The sequence below is a fragment of the Pezoporus wallicus genome, unplaced genomic scaffold, assembly GCF_028554395.1.
Source record: "Pezoporus wallicus isolate ANWC-B61680 ecotype Strahan unplaced genomic scaffold, APGP_CSIRO_Pwel_v1 contig_5967, whole genome shotgun sequence".
Taxonomy (NCBI): Eukaryota; Metazoa; Chordata; class Aves; order Psittaciformes; family Psittacidae; genus Pezoporus; species Pezoporus wallicus.
Genome location: NW_026639377.1, coordinates 2,090,129 through 2,108,819, shown reverse-complemented (window position 1 = coordinate 2,108,819; position 18,691 = coordinate 2,090,129). Strand labels below are relative to the sequence as shown.

At 44.5% G+C, this 18,691-nt stretch overlaps 1 long non-coding RNA gene across 1 annotated transcript; it reads right to left on the bottom strand.

The window, feature by feature from the left end:
* Nucleotides 1-16,047: 16,047 nt before the first annotated feature.
* On the bottom strand, nucleotides 16,048-17,964 carry LOC130601967 (uncharacterized). Its single transcript, XR_008972781.1, has 3 exons — nucleotides 17,918-17,964; nucleotides 17,792-17,854; nucleotides 16,048-16,193 (listed from the first exon to the last, which is right to left on the bottom strand). It is a non-coding gene; the product is annotated as an uncharacterized LOC130601967 (long non-coding RNA).
* Between the last annotated feature and the right edge of the window lie 727 nt (nucleotides 17,965-18,691).

Genomic DNA, 18,691 nt, shown 5'->3' with positions numbered 1-18,691 from the left:
ATAAACCCCAATGCAACTTTTAAAACAAGTGTTGATTCATTTAGAATCATAGAATCACAGAATAGTTAGGGTTGGAAAGGACCTTACGATCATCTAGTTCCAACCCCCCTGCCATGGGCAGGGACACCTCACACTAAACCATCTCGCCCAAGGCTCTGTCCAGCCTGACCTTGAAAACAACCAGGGATGGAGCATTCACAACCTCCCTGGGCAACCCATTCCAGTGCCTCAACACCCTAACGGGGAAGAATTTCTTCCTTATATCCAATCAAAACTTCCCCTGTTTAAGTTTGAACCCGTTACCCCTTGTCCTATCACTACAGTCCCTAATGAAGAGTCCCTCCCCAGCACAGTTATAACCCCCCTTCAGATACTGGAAGGCTGCTATGAGGTCTCCACGCAGCCTTCTCTTCTCCAGGCTGAACAGCCCCAACTTCCTCAACCTGTCTTCATATGGGAGGTGCTTCAGTCCCCTGATCATCCTCATGGCCTCCTCTGGACTTGTTCCAACAGTTCCATGTCCATTTTATGTTGAGGACACCAGAACTGCACACAATACTCCAGGTGAGGTCTCACAAGAGCAGAGTAGAGGGGCAGGATCACCTCCTTCGACCTGCTGGTCACGCTCCTATTGATGCAGCCAAGGATACGGTTGGCTTTCTGGGCTGCAAGCACACACTGAAGCCAGCTCATGTTAATTTTCTCATCAACCAACACCCTCAAGTCCTTCTCCACAGGGCTGCTCTGAATCTCTTCTCTGCCCAACCTGTAGCTGTGCCTGGGATTGCTCTGACCCAGGTGTAGGACCTTGCACTTGGCATGGTTAAACTTCATGAGGTTGGCATCAGCCCACCTCACAAGTGTGTCAAGGTCCCTCTGGATGGCATTCCTTCCCTCCAGCCTATCAACTGAACCACACAGCTTGGTGTCATCGGCAAACTTGCTGAGGGCGCACTCAATCCCACTGTCCATGTCAACAACAAAGATGTTGAACAAGACTGGTACCAGGACTCATCCCTGAGGGACGCCACTCGTTGCTGGTCTCCAGCTGGACCTTGAGCCATTGACCACAACTCTTTGTGTGCAGCCATCCAGCCAGTTCTTTATCCACCGAGTGGTCCATCCATCAAATTGATGTCTCTCCAATTTAGAGGCAAGGATGTCGTGTGGGACAGTGTCGAATGCTCTACACAAGTCCAGGCAGATGACATCAACTGCTCTACCCCTGTCCATCAGTTCTGTAGCCCCATCATAGAAGACCACCAAATTGGTCAGGCAGGATTTCCCCTTAGTGAAGCCATGCTGGCTGTTACCAAGCACCTTGTTGTTTTTCATGTGTTTTAGCATGCCTTCCAGGAGAATCTGCTCCAAGATTTTGCCAGGCACAGAGGTGAGACTGACTGGTCTGTAGTTCCCAGACCCAAAGACCTCGATTTCTTAGGTGCATCTTCTTTGAGCCATGTAATTTTTTTGGAAGTGCACTGGGATTTCTTTTGAAGTGCATCTTGACTTTTAATAAATACATCAAAAGTGCTTTAAAATACATCATAGGTAATTTTGCTTTGTCCAAATCCATCATTCTTTATTACATTTTAACTAACTCACCTTTTTTACAGAACAGAGAAGAAATGGTTTAAATCTCTAAATGTTTTTCTTTCAGTTTTCCTGGTTGTCAATGTTTAGGGGAAAAGATTACCCAGAAAAAGATCTGCTGTGTATGAACATTAAAGGAAAGAACAGAAATGTGTTCCCTATGGCACCTGGGCTGACTGGACTATAATATACCTAAAGATACCAGGTAAGATGACAATACCAGAGCATCTTACAGAGCACTGTGGCAATGTAGGAAACCAACTTTACATGGCTGCTGATTGCTGTGGTGGGGAGGTCCAGAACTGAAAAACAGCCCTGAGAAGCACTGGCAGCTAACCTGGGCTTTGTTTGCTTTTCTGCTGTTGCCTGTGGGCTCTTCAGTGCTGGTTATGGAGGAAGAGAAATACCTGTGATTCCTACCCAAATGCTTGGACCTTTGATGGCATCCAGGTAATCCTTGGCAAGTATGACATGATGTGTAAAAATCATTCTCCTGCTTAATCCTCTTCAGTGTTGTCATGGTTTAACCACAGCCAGCAACTAAGCACCAAAACATCAGTGTGTTATCAGCATTATTATCAGACTAAGGCCAAACCACAGCACTGTACTACTAGGAAGAAAATTAATGCTGTCCCAGCCCAAACCAGGACAGGTGCCAAGGGTTATTAGGTAGGGATTGTGAGCAAGATGAGAAATTGGAACATTGAGATGTTACTTGAATGGGAGAATCTTCAAGTGTCTTAAAAATTACTGAAGTTGTTTGAGGGTTTTTTTCTAACCTCTGGTAAGTTTTGGATTGTCAAAACAAGTATCATTTAAAAAAAAAAGAAATTAAGGAGACTTCTAGCTGAGTAACCTTTTCACTCAAACCTCTGAAAAAAATCCCTAGCTTATGACAGCACGAGCTGACAGCTCCCTTTGATCCAGCACTGAGATGGGTGTAAAGAATTGTGCTGGGTTTAAGAAATAATCTGAGTAAGTGCCTTTCCCTGTCTGCAAACCTAAAATATATCGCCGGGGCACATCTGTGAGATTTCCCATTCCTTGTCCTCTCAAGAGCATTGTAATCTGTTCCATTGTTCAAAAGAGGAGGAGGAAAAACTTGATTTCATGGAAAGGGGTGAGGCAGTGAGTTCAGAGCTGTAATCCGGGGCTTGCCATCTTTGCTCTTACTGGCCAGGCTGAAGAGCTGCAGGTTTCCAAACTGTTGCAAGCAGCATTGACAGTGGATATGAACTCTGATAGACAGGGACTGGTATGTCAGGAATGAGTTGCTGCTGCACAGTGCTTTTCCAGGCGCAGTCTCCGGAAGCCTGGTTTCAGTATATAGGAGCATGAGTGTGAGAGGGGAAGGGAAGATGTCAGTGGGATTGCTTGGCGGAAGCTGGATGCCCACACTGATTTGTACTAACCAGTTTGGGAGGTGCTCTGCCTGCAGCCATGGGACTTGTCACCTACAGTGAGAAGCTGCTCTATCAGGCGTTGAGCCACATGGTGCCTGGCAGCATTCAAGTGTCATCCCACTGTTGAGATAGGGATTTCCACATATGCAGCAGGCAGCAGCTTTAATGGAAGGTATTTTATCACAGGGAGTTTTGAAGTTATTCCATTATCCTGTAGTTATACAAGTATGATATCCTGTAACATGCAGCATGCTACAGTTGTGGTGACAGTAAAGCACTGTTTCTTCAACGTACAGATAAGATGTGACAGTAACTGAGCTTTCCAGATCTCAGAGATGCTTCTGAAATGTCCCTGTATTACCTGAGTTGCTCGATATATGAGGAAGTCAGAGTAAAGTGTGAGGTACCTGGACTAATGGTGGCCTGAGGGTGGTAAAGCACGATCTGATCAGCATTCAGTGTCAGCACTGGCAAATGAGGGAGAACAGAAGCTCACAGAGCAACAGACAGATGAAAGGGTGCTGCTTCCTACCTGTCCTTCAGCCTCTCCTCCCTCATGACCCCTCTGCAGCACTGGCAGCCACTCAGGAGCAACGCAGTGACCAGAGGTATACCAGGTGATAGCAGCCTGTGGGTTGGGACCCCGTGGGGCATGTGGATGCCATCAGGTCAAAGCCAGGCTCTGACACCCAGACACTCCTTCATTGGAGGTAAGGAGAGGACAAAAGATGGTGGGACACTCCCCCCCAGCCTGGCATCCTGCTGAGAGCAGCCAGCCAGGAAGACCCATTAGATACCGTTAGAGGTGGTATGAGAAATACCGAAAGGGGCTACAAGAAAGCTTTGGACAAGGGTCTGTAGGGACAGGACAAGGGGGAATGGCTTTAACCTGACAGAGGGGAGACTGAGACGAGATCTTAGGCAGAAGTTCTTCCCTGTGAGGGTGCTGAGGCACTGGCACAGGTTGCCCAGAGAAGCTGTGGCTGCCCCATCCCCGGCAGTGTTCAAGGCCAGGTTGGATGGGGCTTGGAGCAACCTGGTCTTGTGGAAGGTGTCCCTGCCCATGGCAGGGGGTTGGAACTGGATGAGCTTTAAGGTCCCTTCTAGCCCAAACCATTCATGATTCTCTGATTCCATGAAGTTGAAGAAGCCAAGTGCTAACCCTGCATCCTGCCAAAATCAGGGTAGAGCTGCTGAATCAGGGGTGCTCCCAGTGTTTGCAGCGTCCCCAGTCTGTCTGGAGGAGGCTTTGTCAAGGCGCACAAGTGCTTTCTGTGTAAATGTGAAGGTAAAAACTGCAGTGTCTTTTGTTTTGAACTATAGAATCTTTTTTAACCACTAGTTTCTAAATCAGTAGCTGCAGCTTTGACTGGCTGGTGGCAGACAGAGGCCGTGCTTTGTGCAGAATGATTATTTATTTATTTTCAAAACAAAATCAAGGCTGTGAGTTGGATCCAATTTCACATTTATTTTTCATAGTTTGTTTGCTTAGTAGCTCTGCAATGAGACAGTGATTACTTAAATCAGTTGTACGTAAATTCAAAGACTTGTTCTTCATTTTAGATGTTCAGACTTAATTGGATTTAAATCAGATTAAAAAAAATGACTTCTGAAGGGAAAATACCCGCAAGCATGAGAAGATGGTTACTTTCTTTAACTTATCAAGTAAATGGCAGTAGAGATTTCTATCTTTATAACATTTATTCCCTGTAACAGCTTACTATTCTATTTAACTTTTAAAGCAAATACTTATCTATTAAAATGTTAACAAGGCAGAGTAGGAGGAAGCCGCTAACTTATCTTCCTCAGAATAATCTATTTTCTAGTCCAGAGTATTTTCTTCAGGTTCTAATGAAATTTTGAACTTAAACATTATGAAAGCAGGTCATTCTATGAGTTTATTAAATGTGTTAAATGCTGTGAAAATCACATCATGCAAGCTCTATCAAGACTGTGGAAGAGACTATGTTTCTTTCCTAGGAGATGCCCTGGAAGATCCAGATAGTTTCTTGCTTGAGGTTTAAGGGACCATCAGAGATTTTATTTACAGCCCTGCAGCACATATTCATGAATATGAATTACTGAGTAATGAACAGCAGGGCTGGAAGAGTTTAGATGAAAAGGGAGTAGTTTCAACACTATGGGAGTAATTTGGGCTCTCCAGAAACAATGTCCATGAACCCAGCAGAGGAAGATCCTTGCAGAGAAGCAGAGCACAACTGGATCGTGACTGTCAGCACAGATGATGCTGTGGGGCAATAGCATTTTGCTGCCTGGCCTTTTGCCTAGTTTACTCAATTTGAGCATTTTTAGATAGGCATTTGGACAAACAGGCCACCCACAGGATCAGCTGCCTGCTGCCTTCCAGGCTTCTCATAATGCAGAAGATTAAAGACTTCATGAAAAATCAGGTACAGGCAGGATGAATGTATAGGTTTTGGAGGACAGAGCGGAGGTTTGTATCCAGATAATTCCCCATCTGGAGTGATACAAGGCTGAGGAATTCAAGACATCTCCCCCGAAGGGTGTGTTCGCTAAGGGGCTTGAGCTTGACAAAGAACACTGCTACAGAGATGGGAAAAGGCAGAAGGAATAACAGCCACTGACTCCAAATGCCTGTGCTCATCTTTCCCATCAATTATTTAGACAAGAAAGGTTTACATAAAAATGAATCATTAAATTTTGAGTTGCTTCTTTACATCACTAATGAGATATCTGCACCAAATGCAAACGGAGAAAGAGAACAGGGTAAGAAATCATCCTTAATACACAAAAGGAGAAGTAATATTTTAATGAAACTGTAAAGCTTATTTCTGCCTTTCAATGAAGGGTTACTTTCAGTGACCTAGAATAGAGTTTTATATGCCAAACATGAAACCTCTTGTTTGATCCAGCATCATTGACGTTGGATACTAAAAACTGTGGGCTGGATTTTTGCTCTATTCCATAAACCGGTACATTTTGGTACCAGAATAATTTTCATACAGTCAGGAGCTTGTCTTTCAAATGGATGCACCCAGAAGTGTCATGGTAGATAGTAAATTTCAATATTTCAACGTTCTGTATTGTTCAAATCAATTTTGTCAAGTGTATCTCTTGACGGAGGAAATTGAGTCTGAGACAGCCTACAAAAACCTACTGAATTGGTAATTTTCACATAATTGTCAATTGCTGTGATTCTATCATTGACGTAAAAGTGCTGGGGAAGGGCTTTTCTAAATTCAATTACTTTTAACTTGCTGGTGGATCTTTTTGAAGCCTTGTGGGTGATAGAATCTCCTCCAAAGGCATACTGTGTCCTACGTCTGTGAATATAAAGCACTGAAGTAATGGTAAGCATCTCTACAACAAAATGGCTGCCATAAGTTGTGCACTGCTCCCTGATAAGTTCCAGCTCCTTCCTTTAATGTTGGTTTCATTTTAATATAGGTTTGTCTTGCCATTTCCCTTCTGTATTTCACCAGATTGGTACCTATAGTGCATTGGAGGGAAGACAAACATTAAGTCAATCCCACTTGCTGTAGCTGCCCAGATTTCAAAAGGGAAAAAGGTTTATTTAACTTGCTTGGCAACCTGTGAGCTCCTGATGTTCATTAATTACTTGAGAAGTAACTAAGTTCTGATGTTTTGCTCTTGGATTTGTCACTCGTTGCCTGTTTCCACTTCATCTGGTAATTCAGCCTCTGCCTCTTGCAGGAGTGAGCTCTGTGGGAGACCACATCTGGGCTTTTCCAGCTTGGGGCACAACTGTGCAAAGAACAGAAGGGATTTTGCTGCTTGCTCTTGTAATTGGCAACACACAGCTTCAGGAGCACAGGTCACATATGGGTGTGGGTTGTGTCTGGGAGAACTTCGCCGAGCATTGCACCGACACAGGCCAAAGTACATCTTTTACTGATACCAGGGGTGGGCTTCTTGGGCATGGATGTGACTGCCCTTGCAGTACTCGAAGCTGTCACTGAGAGGCATGAAGAGTGCTCATGGGCAGCCAGCCAGGTTGTAGCCATGGAAGGGAAATTGCAGCCCACATGTCTGCTGCCTTCCGTCAGAAGGGAAACACCATTAGGTGAGGAAGCTTCATTAATGAGAACAGAAGTTCTCTTCAGTTTACTTTATTACTTTTATTTGCTTTTGGTGGGGTAGGGTGTGGAAATATTAGATTTAGTAGATACTATCTCTGCATTTTTATCTCTACTTAAAATAATAAAATGGAAAATCATCTTATCTCCATAAACTGCTGTTTTTTTCACTTCATAAATTATTTTGCCACCCAAAGCAGATGCCACACAAAGAGCTGTGGCTGGGAGGCATGGAGTTATTTATCTCGGTCAAAATGTCTCAGTTAAAAAGCTATCAGTAGGAGATAATAATAATAAATACATGTGACATTTGGCCGGAGGAATACAAGTTTATACTAAACAGAACACATTTCTGAAAGAATAAGTGTAACTAATTAGGAATCTCCAGTTATGCCGAGAGTGGTAAGAAAGTGAAATCAAATTTAATTATGCAAGGCCCCAGTTGTGCCAAAGGTGTTATAAAGAGTATCTTTATGGAGATGTTCAGTGTAAGAAACTGGCTGGTGCTATTATTAGCACATTCAGTTGCACATTTTATCAGCTTAAAGTTTAATGATGGTATTGTAGGGCTAATTAGCAGGAATCTCCATGGCATTCATTGGGAGAGTCACCAAAAAGGCATCCATTTTTGTAACAGGAAGTTATTGGTAACTCCAAAGTAGGTTTGACTAATTTCATTGTATTGAGTCTAAGCACTTAATACAAAGAAGTGGAAATATCTTATAATAGTATAATCTTATAATAATAAGTATCTTCATACTTAGAAGTGGAAATATCTGTGACCATATGCTCACGGTTACCTTGGAAGTATAAATGGTGAGCATTGAGCCTTCGTTCCTGCATGCTAGCAGAGGACTGCTGGCCAGCATCAGGATTTACTGCAGTGAGTTCAGCACTGTGCTGGGAGATGCTCTCCAGAGGGATATCTTGGGTAATAGGAATGGTCTGGAGGCTGGGAACAGGGAAACATTGGCAGGAAGGAAGCAAACAGCCAGTAGCCATGTGTTCCTCAGAGCCAGCTTTCTAGGAGTGTTGAGAAAGAAATGTAACTGCTCAGAGTAACTCAAGATACAAATCAACGCACAGCATGGATTTCCACATCCCTGAGGAAAAGGATTTGGGTTGGTTAACCCAGAGCGTGAGCAGAGGGCTTTTCCAGTCGCACTCACTGTCCCCTCATCTGGGAAGTCACGGTCTTCTGTGGTGAAGATGGATCTTAGGTACCAGTGTACTCATAGGATCACTGATTGTGAAAAGTAGGCTGTGATATTAGAGAGATGTGGAAAGATTTGATAAACCCACACCCCACACACGCTCCCCTCCCTCACACCCCTTATGTTTGCAATTGATGCAGCAGTCAGGTTTGTTTTCTGGGTTGGGCTGAGCTGCCTAAACCATTTTCCCATCCTTTCCTGGCAGCTGTGTTCCCTGCCATCGCCTCTCTGGAGGTGATGATGACAATGTGAATAAGTGAAGCTTTTGAATACGTGCAAGTCTTCCCACTGACTTCATCAGGCCTGTGAGGGAAAGTCTTTTCTAATCCGCTATAAGAGCTTTTCTTCCCAAGAGCACTGTGTGATTCTCAGCCCCAGAGGTGACTTTCCTGCCAGTAATAATCCCTGAAGACCACAGCCAGGCAGTTTTGTCTTTAAACCCTCCTGGCCCGGCACACCGCCCCCCTCAGGCTTCTTCCCATCTCCCTTAAGATAACCACAAGGCACCTTCTCTCTGGCTGCCGCTCCTCTCCCCTGCTTCACCAGGTCATGCTGAAGCCTTTAGTCCCGGGGCTGTCACGGGGCTGACTTGTGACTGAGGGCAGGAAGAGGCTGCAGGTGCAGCAGCAGCACTGTGTGCCATGGCCAGGCAGGGACTGATCCCACTCATCTGACATATGGCATTTGGCTCTCGTGCAGTGTGGTGGGTACAGAGCTACAGCTGAGAGCCTCGGTGTTCAGTGCCTCTGATTTGAGGAGTGGCACGTGCCTCAAACAGACTTTGACAGAGAAATGAGGTGTGCTGTGGATCCAGCCTTAACTGGCATGTTCCTGAGGTTTGCACTCAAGCGTCTGGTGGGGGAAGGCAGCAGAGAAAGGCAGCAAAGCGCCAGTGTTTCTCCAGGCAGCACTGGGAAAGAAGGGATTATTCCTGCTGCTGAGAGTGACTAGAACCTGTGTGGGATTCACTTCTAACTGCTCAATGTACATCCATGCGCCACTGAACTGGGCACTCTGGGCTTCCCTCAGTCTATGGAGGTGATCAGGTATTTTTAGGCAAGATTCACCTGCCTTGTTTTAGCTCTCTGTTTTAGTGCCTGATGAATTGTATGATGTCCATTAACTTTAAGGACAGTCTAATCCAAGTAGCTCAGATGTGGACTTCTTAACTGCTTTATTCGGATCGGTTCTACCCCTGTCTGCCAAGGTCTTTAAAGCACTGGGTACCTTCCATGGCTAAAGCTAAGGCAAACAGCAAAAGAGAGGCAGTGCAGGAAGCTGCCCTTGGCTTTGCTTTTCCCAGGTAGCAGCATCTCTTCAGGTGTGATTTTGGCAGCCAAGCTTGAATTTGCGGTCATTTTGTACCTTCAAAATTGCTGTTCATCCTCATCTAGTATCCATGCAGTCTTCACCTGTACAACATCCATCCAGTTCATAGAATCATAGAATCCCAGGCTGGTTTGGATTGAAAAGGACCTTAAAGTTCCAACCCCCTGCCATGGGCAGGGACACCTTCCACTAGACCACGTTGCTTCAAGCCCCATCCAACCTGGTCTTGAACATACTCCAGGAAAGGAGTATGTGAATTTTAAAAACAGAATCCTGGCTCCATTGAAATAAATTATTTTATTTTGTTTAATTTTGTTTTGTTTTATTTTATTGATTTTATTATTTTTATTATTTCAATTTTATTTGTCTCTGGGTTTTGCTTATTAGCAATATTTGTAGTTCAGTATGAAGGTCTCAGTGCTGGCTCTACAGGCCACGCAGTGTTGTGCCAAAGCTGAGGAATGAGCCATTCTTGAGAAATTTGGTGTCTAATAGAACTGGGGCTGAACTTCTTGTTTCCAGGTCTTGCTTGTAGCCTGAATGTCAGTGTGTCTCTTCCTTCCCTTGCACTGTAACCTTCAGGACTTCGCATTGACTTGTTTAATCCCTTCTTACTCCACACAGTTGTCAGTGGCCTAAAACTCTGCTTGATATGTTTTTTTTGTCTCATTCCTGGCCCATGTGTCCATCTCTGCTGTCTAATGATGGAATATCCATGAGCCTGGGGGCTGTCATCCCTAAACTCAGTCTGACTGAATCCAATACCTGCACTAAACTGCTCAAATATCTGTATACTTGCACACACAAGATGGGTTTCCACTTGCTGTCTTCCCAGCTAACACAGTGAATCCTGGCTGGACTGAGAACATTGAATCCACTTTCTTCTGCTCACCATTTGCATTCTGTTTTCAGCCCGTCATTCCAAGATAACTGAAGAACTTGGTCTGTACAAGGTAGGGATCAGTGTTTAGATGGGTTGCAGTCTTTGGATGAAGGGTGAGCACTGATCTGCATGGAAAGAATTTCTTCTCTAGAGAAGTGCAGACGTAGGATGCAGAGAATCCACCTGTGTTTAACACTTTATCAACCTGAGCTCAGGGCGTGTGTCCAGCTGCTGTGTTGGAGCACAGCAAGGATGCAGCCCCCAGCATCTCTGCCTCTCTCACTGGGATCTTTCCTCTGCAGGTGATCTCCTGCCACACCTGAGCTTCTGCCAGCCTCCTGCTCCAGTGTGTGGTGATCCTGTTGGATGTATGTTACTGTGGAGTGCTGATTATGTGACCCAAGACATCGATTCATAGTGATCTTCCTCAGCAAAGAAGAAAAGAGCATGCACATGGCAGGTCCCAGCTACATCAGTTACTGCACATCTGAAATGTGTCCAAGTACTACAAGAATTTCTGTAAGGTGGCATAAAATACAAATACTACAAGTCATTTGACACACTTGAGGAGCTCTGTCCTACAAATCTTTCTCCTTCTGCTTCTCTTGTTGCTAATGAAAGAGCTGCTCTTTGGTTTCAGGCTTTAACCTATTTTTAGATTCCCTTTATGCTGTTGGCCCTTTGAAATGCATGAATTGCAGTGAAAGAAAGGCAGTGTCATTGCTGGGAGGCAAGAGGAAGGCCTGTAGGTGAAGTCATATCTGGTAATGAAAACTGTCTCACCTATTCATCTCCTCCTTTTATTTCTCTAAAGTAGCTCTGTTCCCTTAGGCACATGGTTGCACTTTTCCTGCTCTAATTAAGCATTTTGATGACACCAGCTGGGCCCTTCATTAGCCCAGCACCAGGGGATGGCTCCCTCCTTTGGGGGACTGTTTTCTTCATGTTTTAGGAAGTTGCAGAGCTGGTGTGCTCCAGTGCAGGCTCAGTGCACTGTCCTGGTCCCACCACAGCACATGCACCAGCCCAGAGTGGAAGGGAGGTGGAGAAGCTGGAATTGCAGAGAGAAAAAGAGTGCAGCAAGGAGGAAGCTGTGGGTGAAATAGTGGGGCAAGCAGCAGGTAGGAGTTATTTGTTGCATTCTAATTGGGGTGTCAGGCATTGCCTTTGTGCAGAAAGGTTTCATCTAAGGGGGTGGCGGGGGCAAGTAGAAAATCATCATCTAAATAGTCAAGTTGTCCCAGCGACTGTGGATGCCAACAGATCCCAAACCCAGGTCCAGCAAATCTGTGCACACTCTGATCTGACCGCTATGACCAGAGGTGTTGGGATTGCTGTGGTTTGAAGTGGGATGTAAATCACTGCATTACTTCACTGGTTATTTACCACCTACAACAAATTAGTGCAGAACTAAGCTCACTTCAGCAGCAGTTCCTCATGGGAACCGCTTTTTGTTTGTAGGGTGAAGGCCCAGCTGTGTCACAGTGACACTAATGAACATGCTGTGGCTAATGGAAGTGGGAAGAATCAGACCTGGTGTCTGGGTTGCAGGACTGAGCTGACTCAATATTGACAACTTACTCATTGCTTTAACAACCCAGGCCAGGCTCAGGAGGTTTGGGCTGATTTAAAGCAAATAAAGTATTTTTGCTCCCCAGCTTCTGGGTTTTAGGCTCCTGACAAAAATGTTTCTGAACTGATGGAGTGATTTTTATCCTTCCAGACAGACCTTTATCCTCAGTGCTGCAGCCATCACTGCCTTGAGGCAGTAGAAGAGGAGTTCTGCTTGTTCTGCATCTCAGCACTGCCACACGGCTTCACCAGAGCAGAGTCACCTCCAGACTGTACCTGCTGAATCCACCTGAAGACAAGGAGATCTTGGCACAGCAGGGTTTGGTTTTCTCTCTATGAGTGAAAATGTGGTTTGGATTCTGTGCTACAGAGAAGATATGGCACTGCAGTGTGTGTCTGTGAGCTGTGATGGCAGCTGCCACTTCAACACAATTCAGTTACATAACAGAGAGTGTTGTAGTCAGAGGAATTATCCATAGTCTGTAACACTCCTGATGTTCTGTTGGCTTTGTGTAGGTTCCTACACTGTTGAAAGTGCATTTTAAATTGAATTTTTCAGGGTCTATGTACGTACTATTACACAAATTACAAATATCCACCGTGATCTCCCCTGTTTAGAACAAAAACATCTATGACACCTGCATGAGTATTTGTGTTCTTATTTGTACAGCAGACCATGAAGTCTAGAAAGTCTGAGTTGGTTAAACAGAGCATGGCTCAGGAGTTTGATGGTTGGAGAAAATCATCCTTCCTAAGGTCATTAGTGCTAATTAAGTCCCATCTGCTCTTCCTGCCCTCACTCCCAGCATTTTAAGGAAAGGTCAGGCATTTGCTTTCACCTCCCAATGCAATTGGAAATACACACGGATTGTTAAATAGCGTTGGGTGAAGGGAAGGCCTTACACCAGTCATGGATGGCAGCAGCTAGAAGCAAAATGAACATGCTTGTGAATATTGACATGAATAACAATGGATGAAATGTTGAAATAAAAAAATGCAGGGTGTGAACCCAGCTGTGGGATGTAATCCCAGCTGCAGCTCCATCACCCCCAGCATGCCTCAAAGCACAACTGAGGCCCAAAGGGATCATGAGAGGGGCTGTGCTGGGACAACACACGCAGGAGATGGTGGAGCAGCATGGGGCAGGGCCATGGTCCAAGTGGTGACCTCAGAGCCCCTGTGCAGGACTCACCAGCCTAAAGGCGTTGGCAAAGGAGCCCAAAGGGATGGGTGACCCCAACACAGGCTGATGGTGCTGGAGTGCAGGAGACCACAGGGCTTAGGAGAGAATTTGGGTGAAATGAGGAGAAATGGGGAAGGGGGAGGAGCTGACCTTTAATAACCTCATATACTAATGTGTGACCTCAAGTAACCACAAATGATAATTGGTGACCTCAGACAATTTTAGGGTAAAGTTGACCTTTAGTAACTCCAAATGCTAATTGGTGACTTCAAGTAACCCCTCAGCTGAGATTTTTGGGGTAAAATTGACCTCAAGTAACCCTATATGACCAGTGAGGGCCCAGTATGTGCCTGGGCTCTAAGTAAGTGCTGACTTTGTGCCCTAGCCCTCAACCTCCATGTGTGTGATTTGTTTCTCCATATTTGCTCCTTGAGATCCTTTCCAGTCACCCAGACACCAAACTCCTCTACAGGGCAGGTCAGGGCCAGCCCTTCCTGTCCTTGCTGCTCAGAGGGACCCTGAGCTGTCCGGGCGAGCCCCCAGGGTCCGTTGGGGACCAAAAGTGCATCAGGACCTCCACTGAGGTCATCTTTGTTCCCAAAATGACAGCTGGGGGGCTCCCCCAGGGCTCAGGAGCTAGGCCCTAGGGTCCCCTGGCATCCTGACATGTCTCACTGCAATTACTTGAGGTCACTAAGATCTTTGTTGTGTTCCCTGGGGAGACCTGAGGTCAATTCCTGCTGAAGTGGAACCTCAGCAGCTCTCTGGCTCCGGTGTCAGTGGAAAGGAATTGCCCTGGAATGAAACAACTCAATGATCTACCTGAGTTTCACCGTCTCCCCAAGGGCAGCTTTCAGGCAAGACCTTTAGTGAGCACAGGAGGAGAAAGAAGGGCGATGCCATGGATCTTCCCCTCTCCTTCTCCCAACACAAAACAGTTTAACACAAGGGTAGTGTCACAAACAGAGAACAGGCATCAGCCCTTCTTTATTTCAGCAGAGAGGAGAAGAGGCTTGTTAGGAAGCACCGGAAGCACCTTCCATCTGCACGACCTTGTCACATCGTGCAGAGTCTGTAAAGCTTTTACAGAGTCTTGGTCCCTGAAGGACTCCAATTTCATCCAGTCCATCACCTCTCCTTGTAGCACCCTTCTTCTTGGGCTTCTTGTGCAGCATTGCTTGATTCTGTTCACACTTACAGAACAGCTAAAAATTCAATGCAAGACAGACAAAATACTCAATAAAAGTCATCAAAGAGGTGCATGCCATTTTTAACATGTTAGTTCTTGGTGCTGTGGGACTGCGAGCTCTGAGCAAGCTCTGATTAGAAACACAGGTCTCAGAAATTCTTCCTGTTTCAGCTGTTTCTAAGGCCACTTTTAATTGGCATTATTCAAATACAAATGCCCCAAATATCAGAAACTACAGAGTCTTCAGCTCTCTCCTGAATTATTCCAAGTTTCTCAGTGAGAGATTATTCTAGTGTGAGCTTTTTATCTCCTGCTGGTCATTTAAAAAAAAACACATTTGAAACAGCACATGTGACTGAACACAATTCATCCAGGATGTCTGACTCTAGCACCATTCTTCCATTAGCCACTTGCATCAGAAGGATAATAATACTTACTTAAAACAAATTCCCTGTTTTCCAGGTCACTATTAGACGTTTCTTAATATAACTACTCAGGAGACAGTGACGTTGAGCAATGACTTTCTCTTATATATTTGTGAAGCAAAGTTGTTTCCTGGTGTAAATGAACAGTGGCGGGTGGTAGGAAGCACAAAACCTGTGCATGTGTGTTACCATGAAACATGCTAGCAAAGCATTTATTGCATTAAGCTACAAAAGACCCTGTAAGATGCACAGAATGACTAGGAGTAAGGTAACGAGGCGGGGAAAGAAAACCAAACTGTCTCTTATGTCCTTGAAACAGAGTCATCTGATGAGCTCATGAAGTTTAACACCACTGAAATTTGGCAGACTCCTGGCATGTACCATCTCACAGAGAGCTACTGCAGAGGGAACAGCAGCATGTGAAGCAGGTGAGGCTGTGTTCTGATTCATACCCATTGGAATCTAAGTAACAGATTGGTTGATGTCTTTTAATGACCTGAAACCAGACACATACTGGGTAGCAGCAGTGTGCCTGGTACAAGTCCCAGACAGCATGCACCATGGTAGGACATACACCTATTTGTGTTTTCTGGAGAGATCCAAGCCTCTCACAGCTTAAAATGTGGCTTTAGTGGCAGCAGAGAAAGTTTTTGGACTTTCAAAGCAGGCTATAAAGTTTCTGACAGAGAGGAATAGGCCTTGTCAGCCCTGCTGGGGCCATCAAGGAAAGCTGAAGTCACACTTCTGCTGTGGGCATTTGCCAACACTACAGGGTCACAAGGACCAAAATGCAGTTCTTTTCCCTTAATTGTGTTTCCTTTTGCCATGGGATGAGGCCCCTTCTGAACATCATTTGTTCTAAAAAGGATCTCTCAAGCAAACTGAAAAGAGGCCAGTCACCTGCAGCACCTTCATCCTATTTTAGCATAGTATTTGTAGTCTGGAATTTGTAGGAGAAGTGATAGATCCTTCTAAAGGTGGAAAGAGCAAGCATATATATTGAAAAATGTCCAGCCCTTGCATTAGGCTTTAGCAGCATTTTTAGGAAATCTCTGAATTTCTACATAAAATCCCCAATGTTTTAAATATTCAGTTCTTACAGACTTCCAAGTCCTTAAGCTCCTGGTAGTTCAGAACCCATGTCTACATATGGGCAGGTGGGAGCTGTATCTACCCACAGGAGCCACATCCTCCAGGACTGAGGTACCTCTGCCTCTCATAGGAAGGCTTCAGGACCCCAGGAAACACAGGCTGGGTCTCTCCCATTTTCCCTTCTCCAGAAATGCTGCTTTGCTCTCCCCTGATACCTGCCAGAACTGGCTCCTGCAGAAAGAATGTGAATTTGATTACCAGGCATCACACAGGCCAAGGAATGTGAATCAGCATCGTTCATCCCACTGCAGCACTCACCTCACAGTGAAAACTGCAAGAGGAATCTGAGAAGCAACAGTTTTGGCTCCAAGTTAAAAGAATGAATGAAATTTCAAGAAAATTAAGCCTGAAATTTAGTTTGTATCAACCAGTGAGGCAATTATTACACGCAAATATTGTTTTCAGCTCCAGACCTAAGTATTTCCAAAATATCTGAAGCTGTTATTTTGATTCAGGTATACTTCTAATAATAACTTATGCATTGGAAACGTAAAGGATTAGAGAATAATAGGAGAAATAAGCACCTATAAAATAGGTGTTTATTTTCAGTATTCTCTCTGTAATGAAGTACAATATTCTGATATCAAGGTCAGCTCTTTGATTCAGTGGTGTCAAGTTCATTAGAATTGCCTCTAACTAGCCCCATTTATCAATAAAAATCAGGCATTTCTGTCAAGGCCTTTTCACAGTACATAGCTCTGTCAGCACGCAACGTGGGGTCAAAGTTGGCAGGGTGACAATGATGCCTTATCCATGTCCTCTGCTCATTTAAAAGGTCACCACATTTCCAGTTCATCACATTTAAAATACAAATGAATTTCACAAATTAATTGGAATCCATGAGCAATTGAAATAAATGTAAATCAAACAGCGTATCACTGTGTTAGAAAACTGCACTGGAGAGACATGGTGAAAAGTGGTCCCATATTTGACACAGGAGAGAGCTGGAAAAGAAAATAATGAAGTTGCCCAGGGTGAATTCGAAACAGTGAAGTCTTTCAACTAAAGACAAAATAATTGGAAAGTTTTATCTAAGAAATAATGGGAAAATGAACAGAAAGACTACCATAGTAATAGCTTGTGGAGGCCTAGATAAAAAATAGAGCAATTGAGACTTGAAGACAGCCTTGACAGTGATTAGAAAAACAGAGACAGAAAATTAGAGGAAATGACAAAATGTTATGCAGAGATGCCACCCTCTTTCAAGTCATCATTTTCTATGCAGTTGTTCAGAAAGTCAGGAACAAGTTGGAAAAGGAGATGATGAAATGAGACTGCACCACTGCAAGGGCAATCTTCCTTTAATGAAGAGCAAATGGTCTCTGGATTAATGGTTTCCTGCAGTGCTGGGGGGCACAAAGTATTATTGTCACTGTTCTGTTTCTTCATCTGTCAGAATATGGACAGCAGCAGCACAGGCACAGCGGTGTGTGCCCGAGACCTGTGCCTGAACATCACCAATGCTTCATGCACCTCCAGGCACTGCTCTGTGCACCAGTGCAGAGCAATTCAAGCTGGCAACAAGTGGGTAAGTGAACGACGTGCAGATTTTGCAGCCAAAATCCGACCATTTTATAGGTGCAGCTCAATGGACCAGCTGATCTGGATATAGGCCATGGTATTTCTCTGCAATCCTCAGTTGAAACCATGTCTCAAATCAGTTGCCCAAAACTCAGAAGAAATGGAGACAACACTAAATATATATATATATATATATATATATATATATTTTTTTTCCTGGACAAATTCGTAAGAAAGTAAGAGCTCACCTCTGGCACAAGATCTCTAAGCTTGTTACTGGGACCTGTGGGTTTAATTCGCTCTGTCACCACCTCTGGGACAAGATCTCTAAGCTTGTTACTGAGACCTGTGGGTTTCATTTGTTCTGTCATCACGACTGTTTTGCTGATTGCATCTCAATCTTTCAGCCAGCTAAATCCTTAAAAGAAACTGGGTAACAGAAACAGAATCAAATAAGCAAAATATTGCTCTGCATTCTGCAGCCATTTTGCAGACAGTTCACACTGATTTCAAAACTGGGTAAGCATTATTTGTAAGGGGGCTTGGCTGTAGTCTCATGTGACAATAAAGTCATTGGCCATAGCCCTGATGCCTGGCTCAGCTTAATCCAGCCTATGATCTAAGTGGGATGCAAAGGTGACTTCTTTCTCTCTATAGGCATTCCTTAATCATCTAAAAATCATTCCTAAAAATCATCTTCTGCTATGAGAGAAAACAGGTTCAGAGATTCCCTGTTCTTTGCTTCCTAAGGTGCTGCTTCACTTGGTAGATAGATGGTCCAGGCGCCTCTGTTTCTGGGTACCCTTCACCAGTAAGAATGAAGTGGCCTAGAGCTGTAGCTCTGTCCTGTACCTACCACCTTACGCTCACTCGGGAAAGGTACACTAACTACATGAGTCCTGCTAGGAGCTGTATGTACGTGCATGCCAGAGAAGATACCAGAGGCTCCAACTGCAGCAGAATCAATCAGGTAAACTTCCACAGATCCTGTTCTGATGAAGCTGTTGCCAGGTGTATCAGAGAAGGAAAAAAACCGACCACCCTGCTTTTGCCTGCCTTGTGCCCCTCACAGAAGCAATCTATAAATTGGAAGAACATGGAGGACAATGCTTAGAAGAATGCAGTAGTGTTGGCACATTGTGAATGAT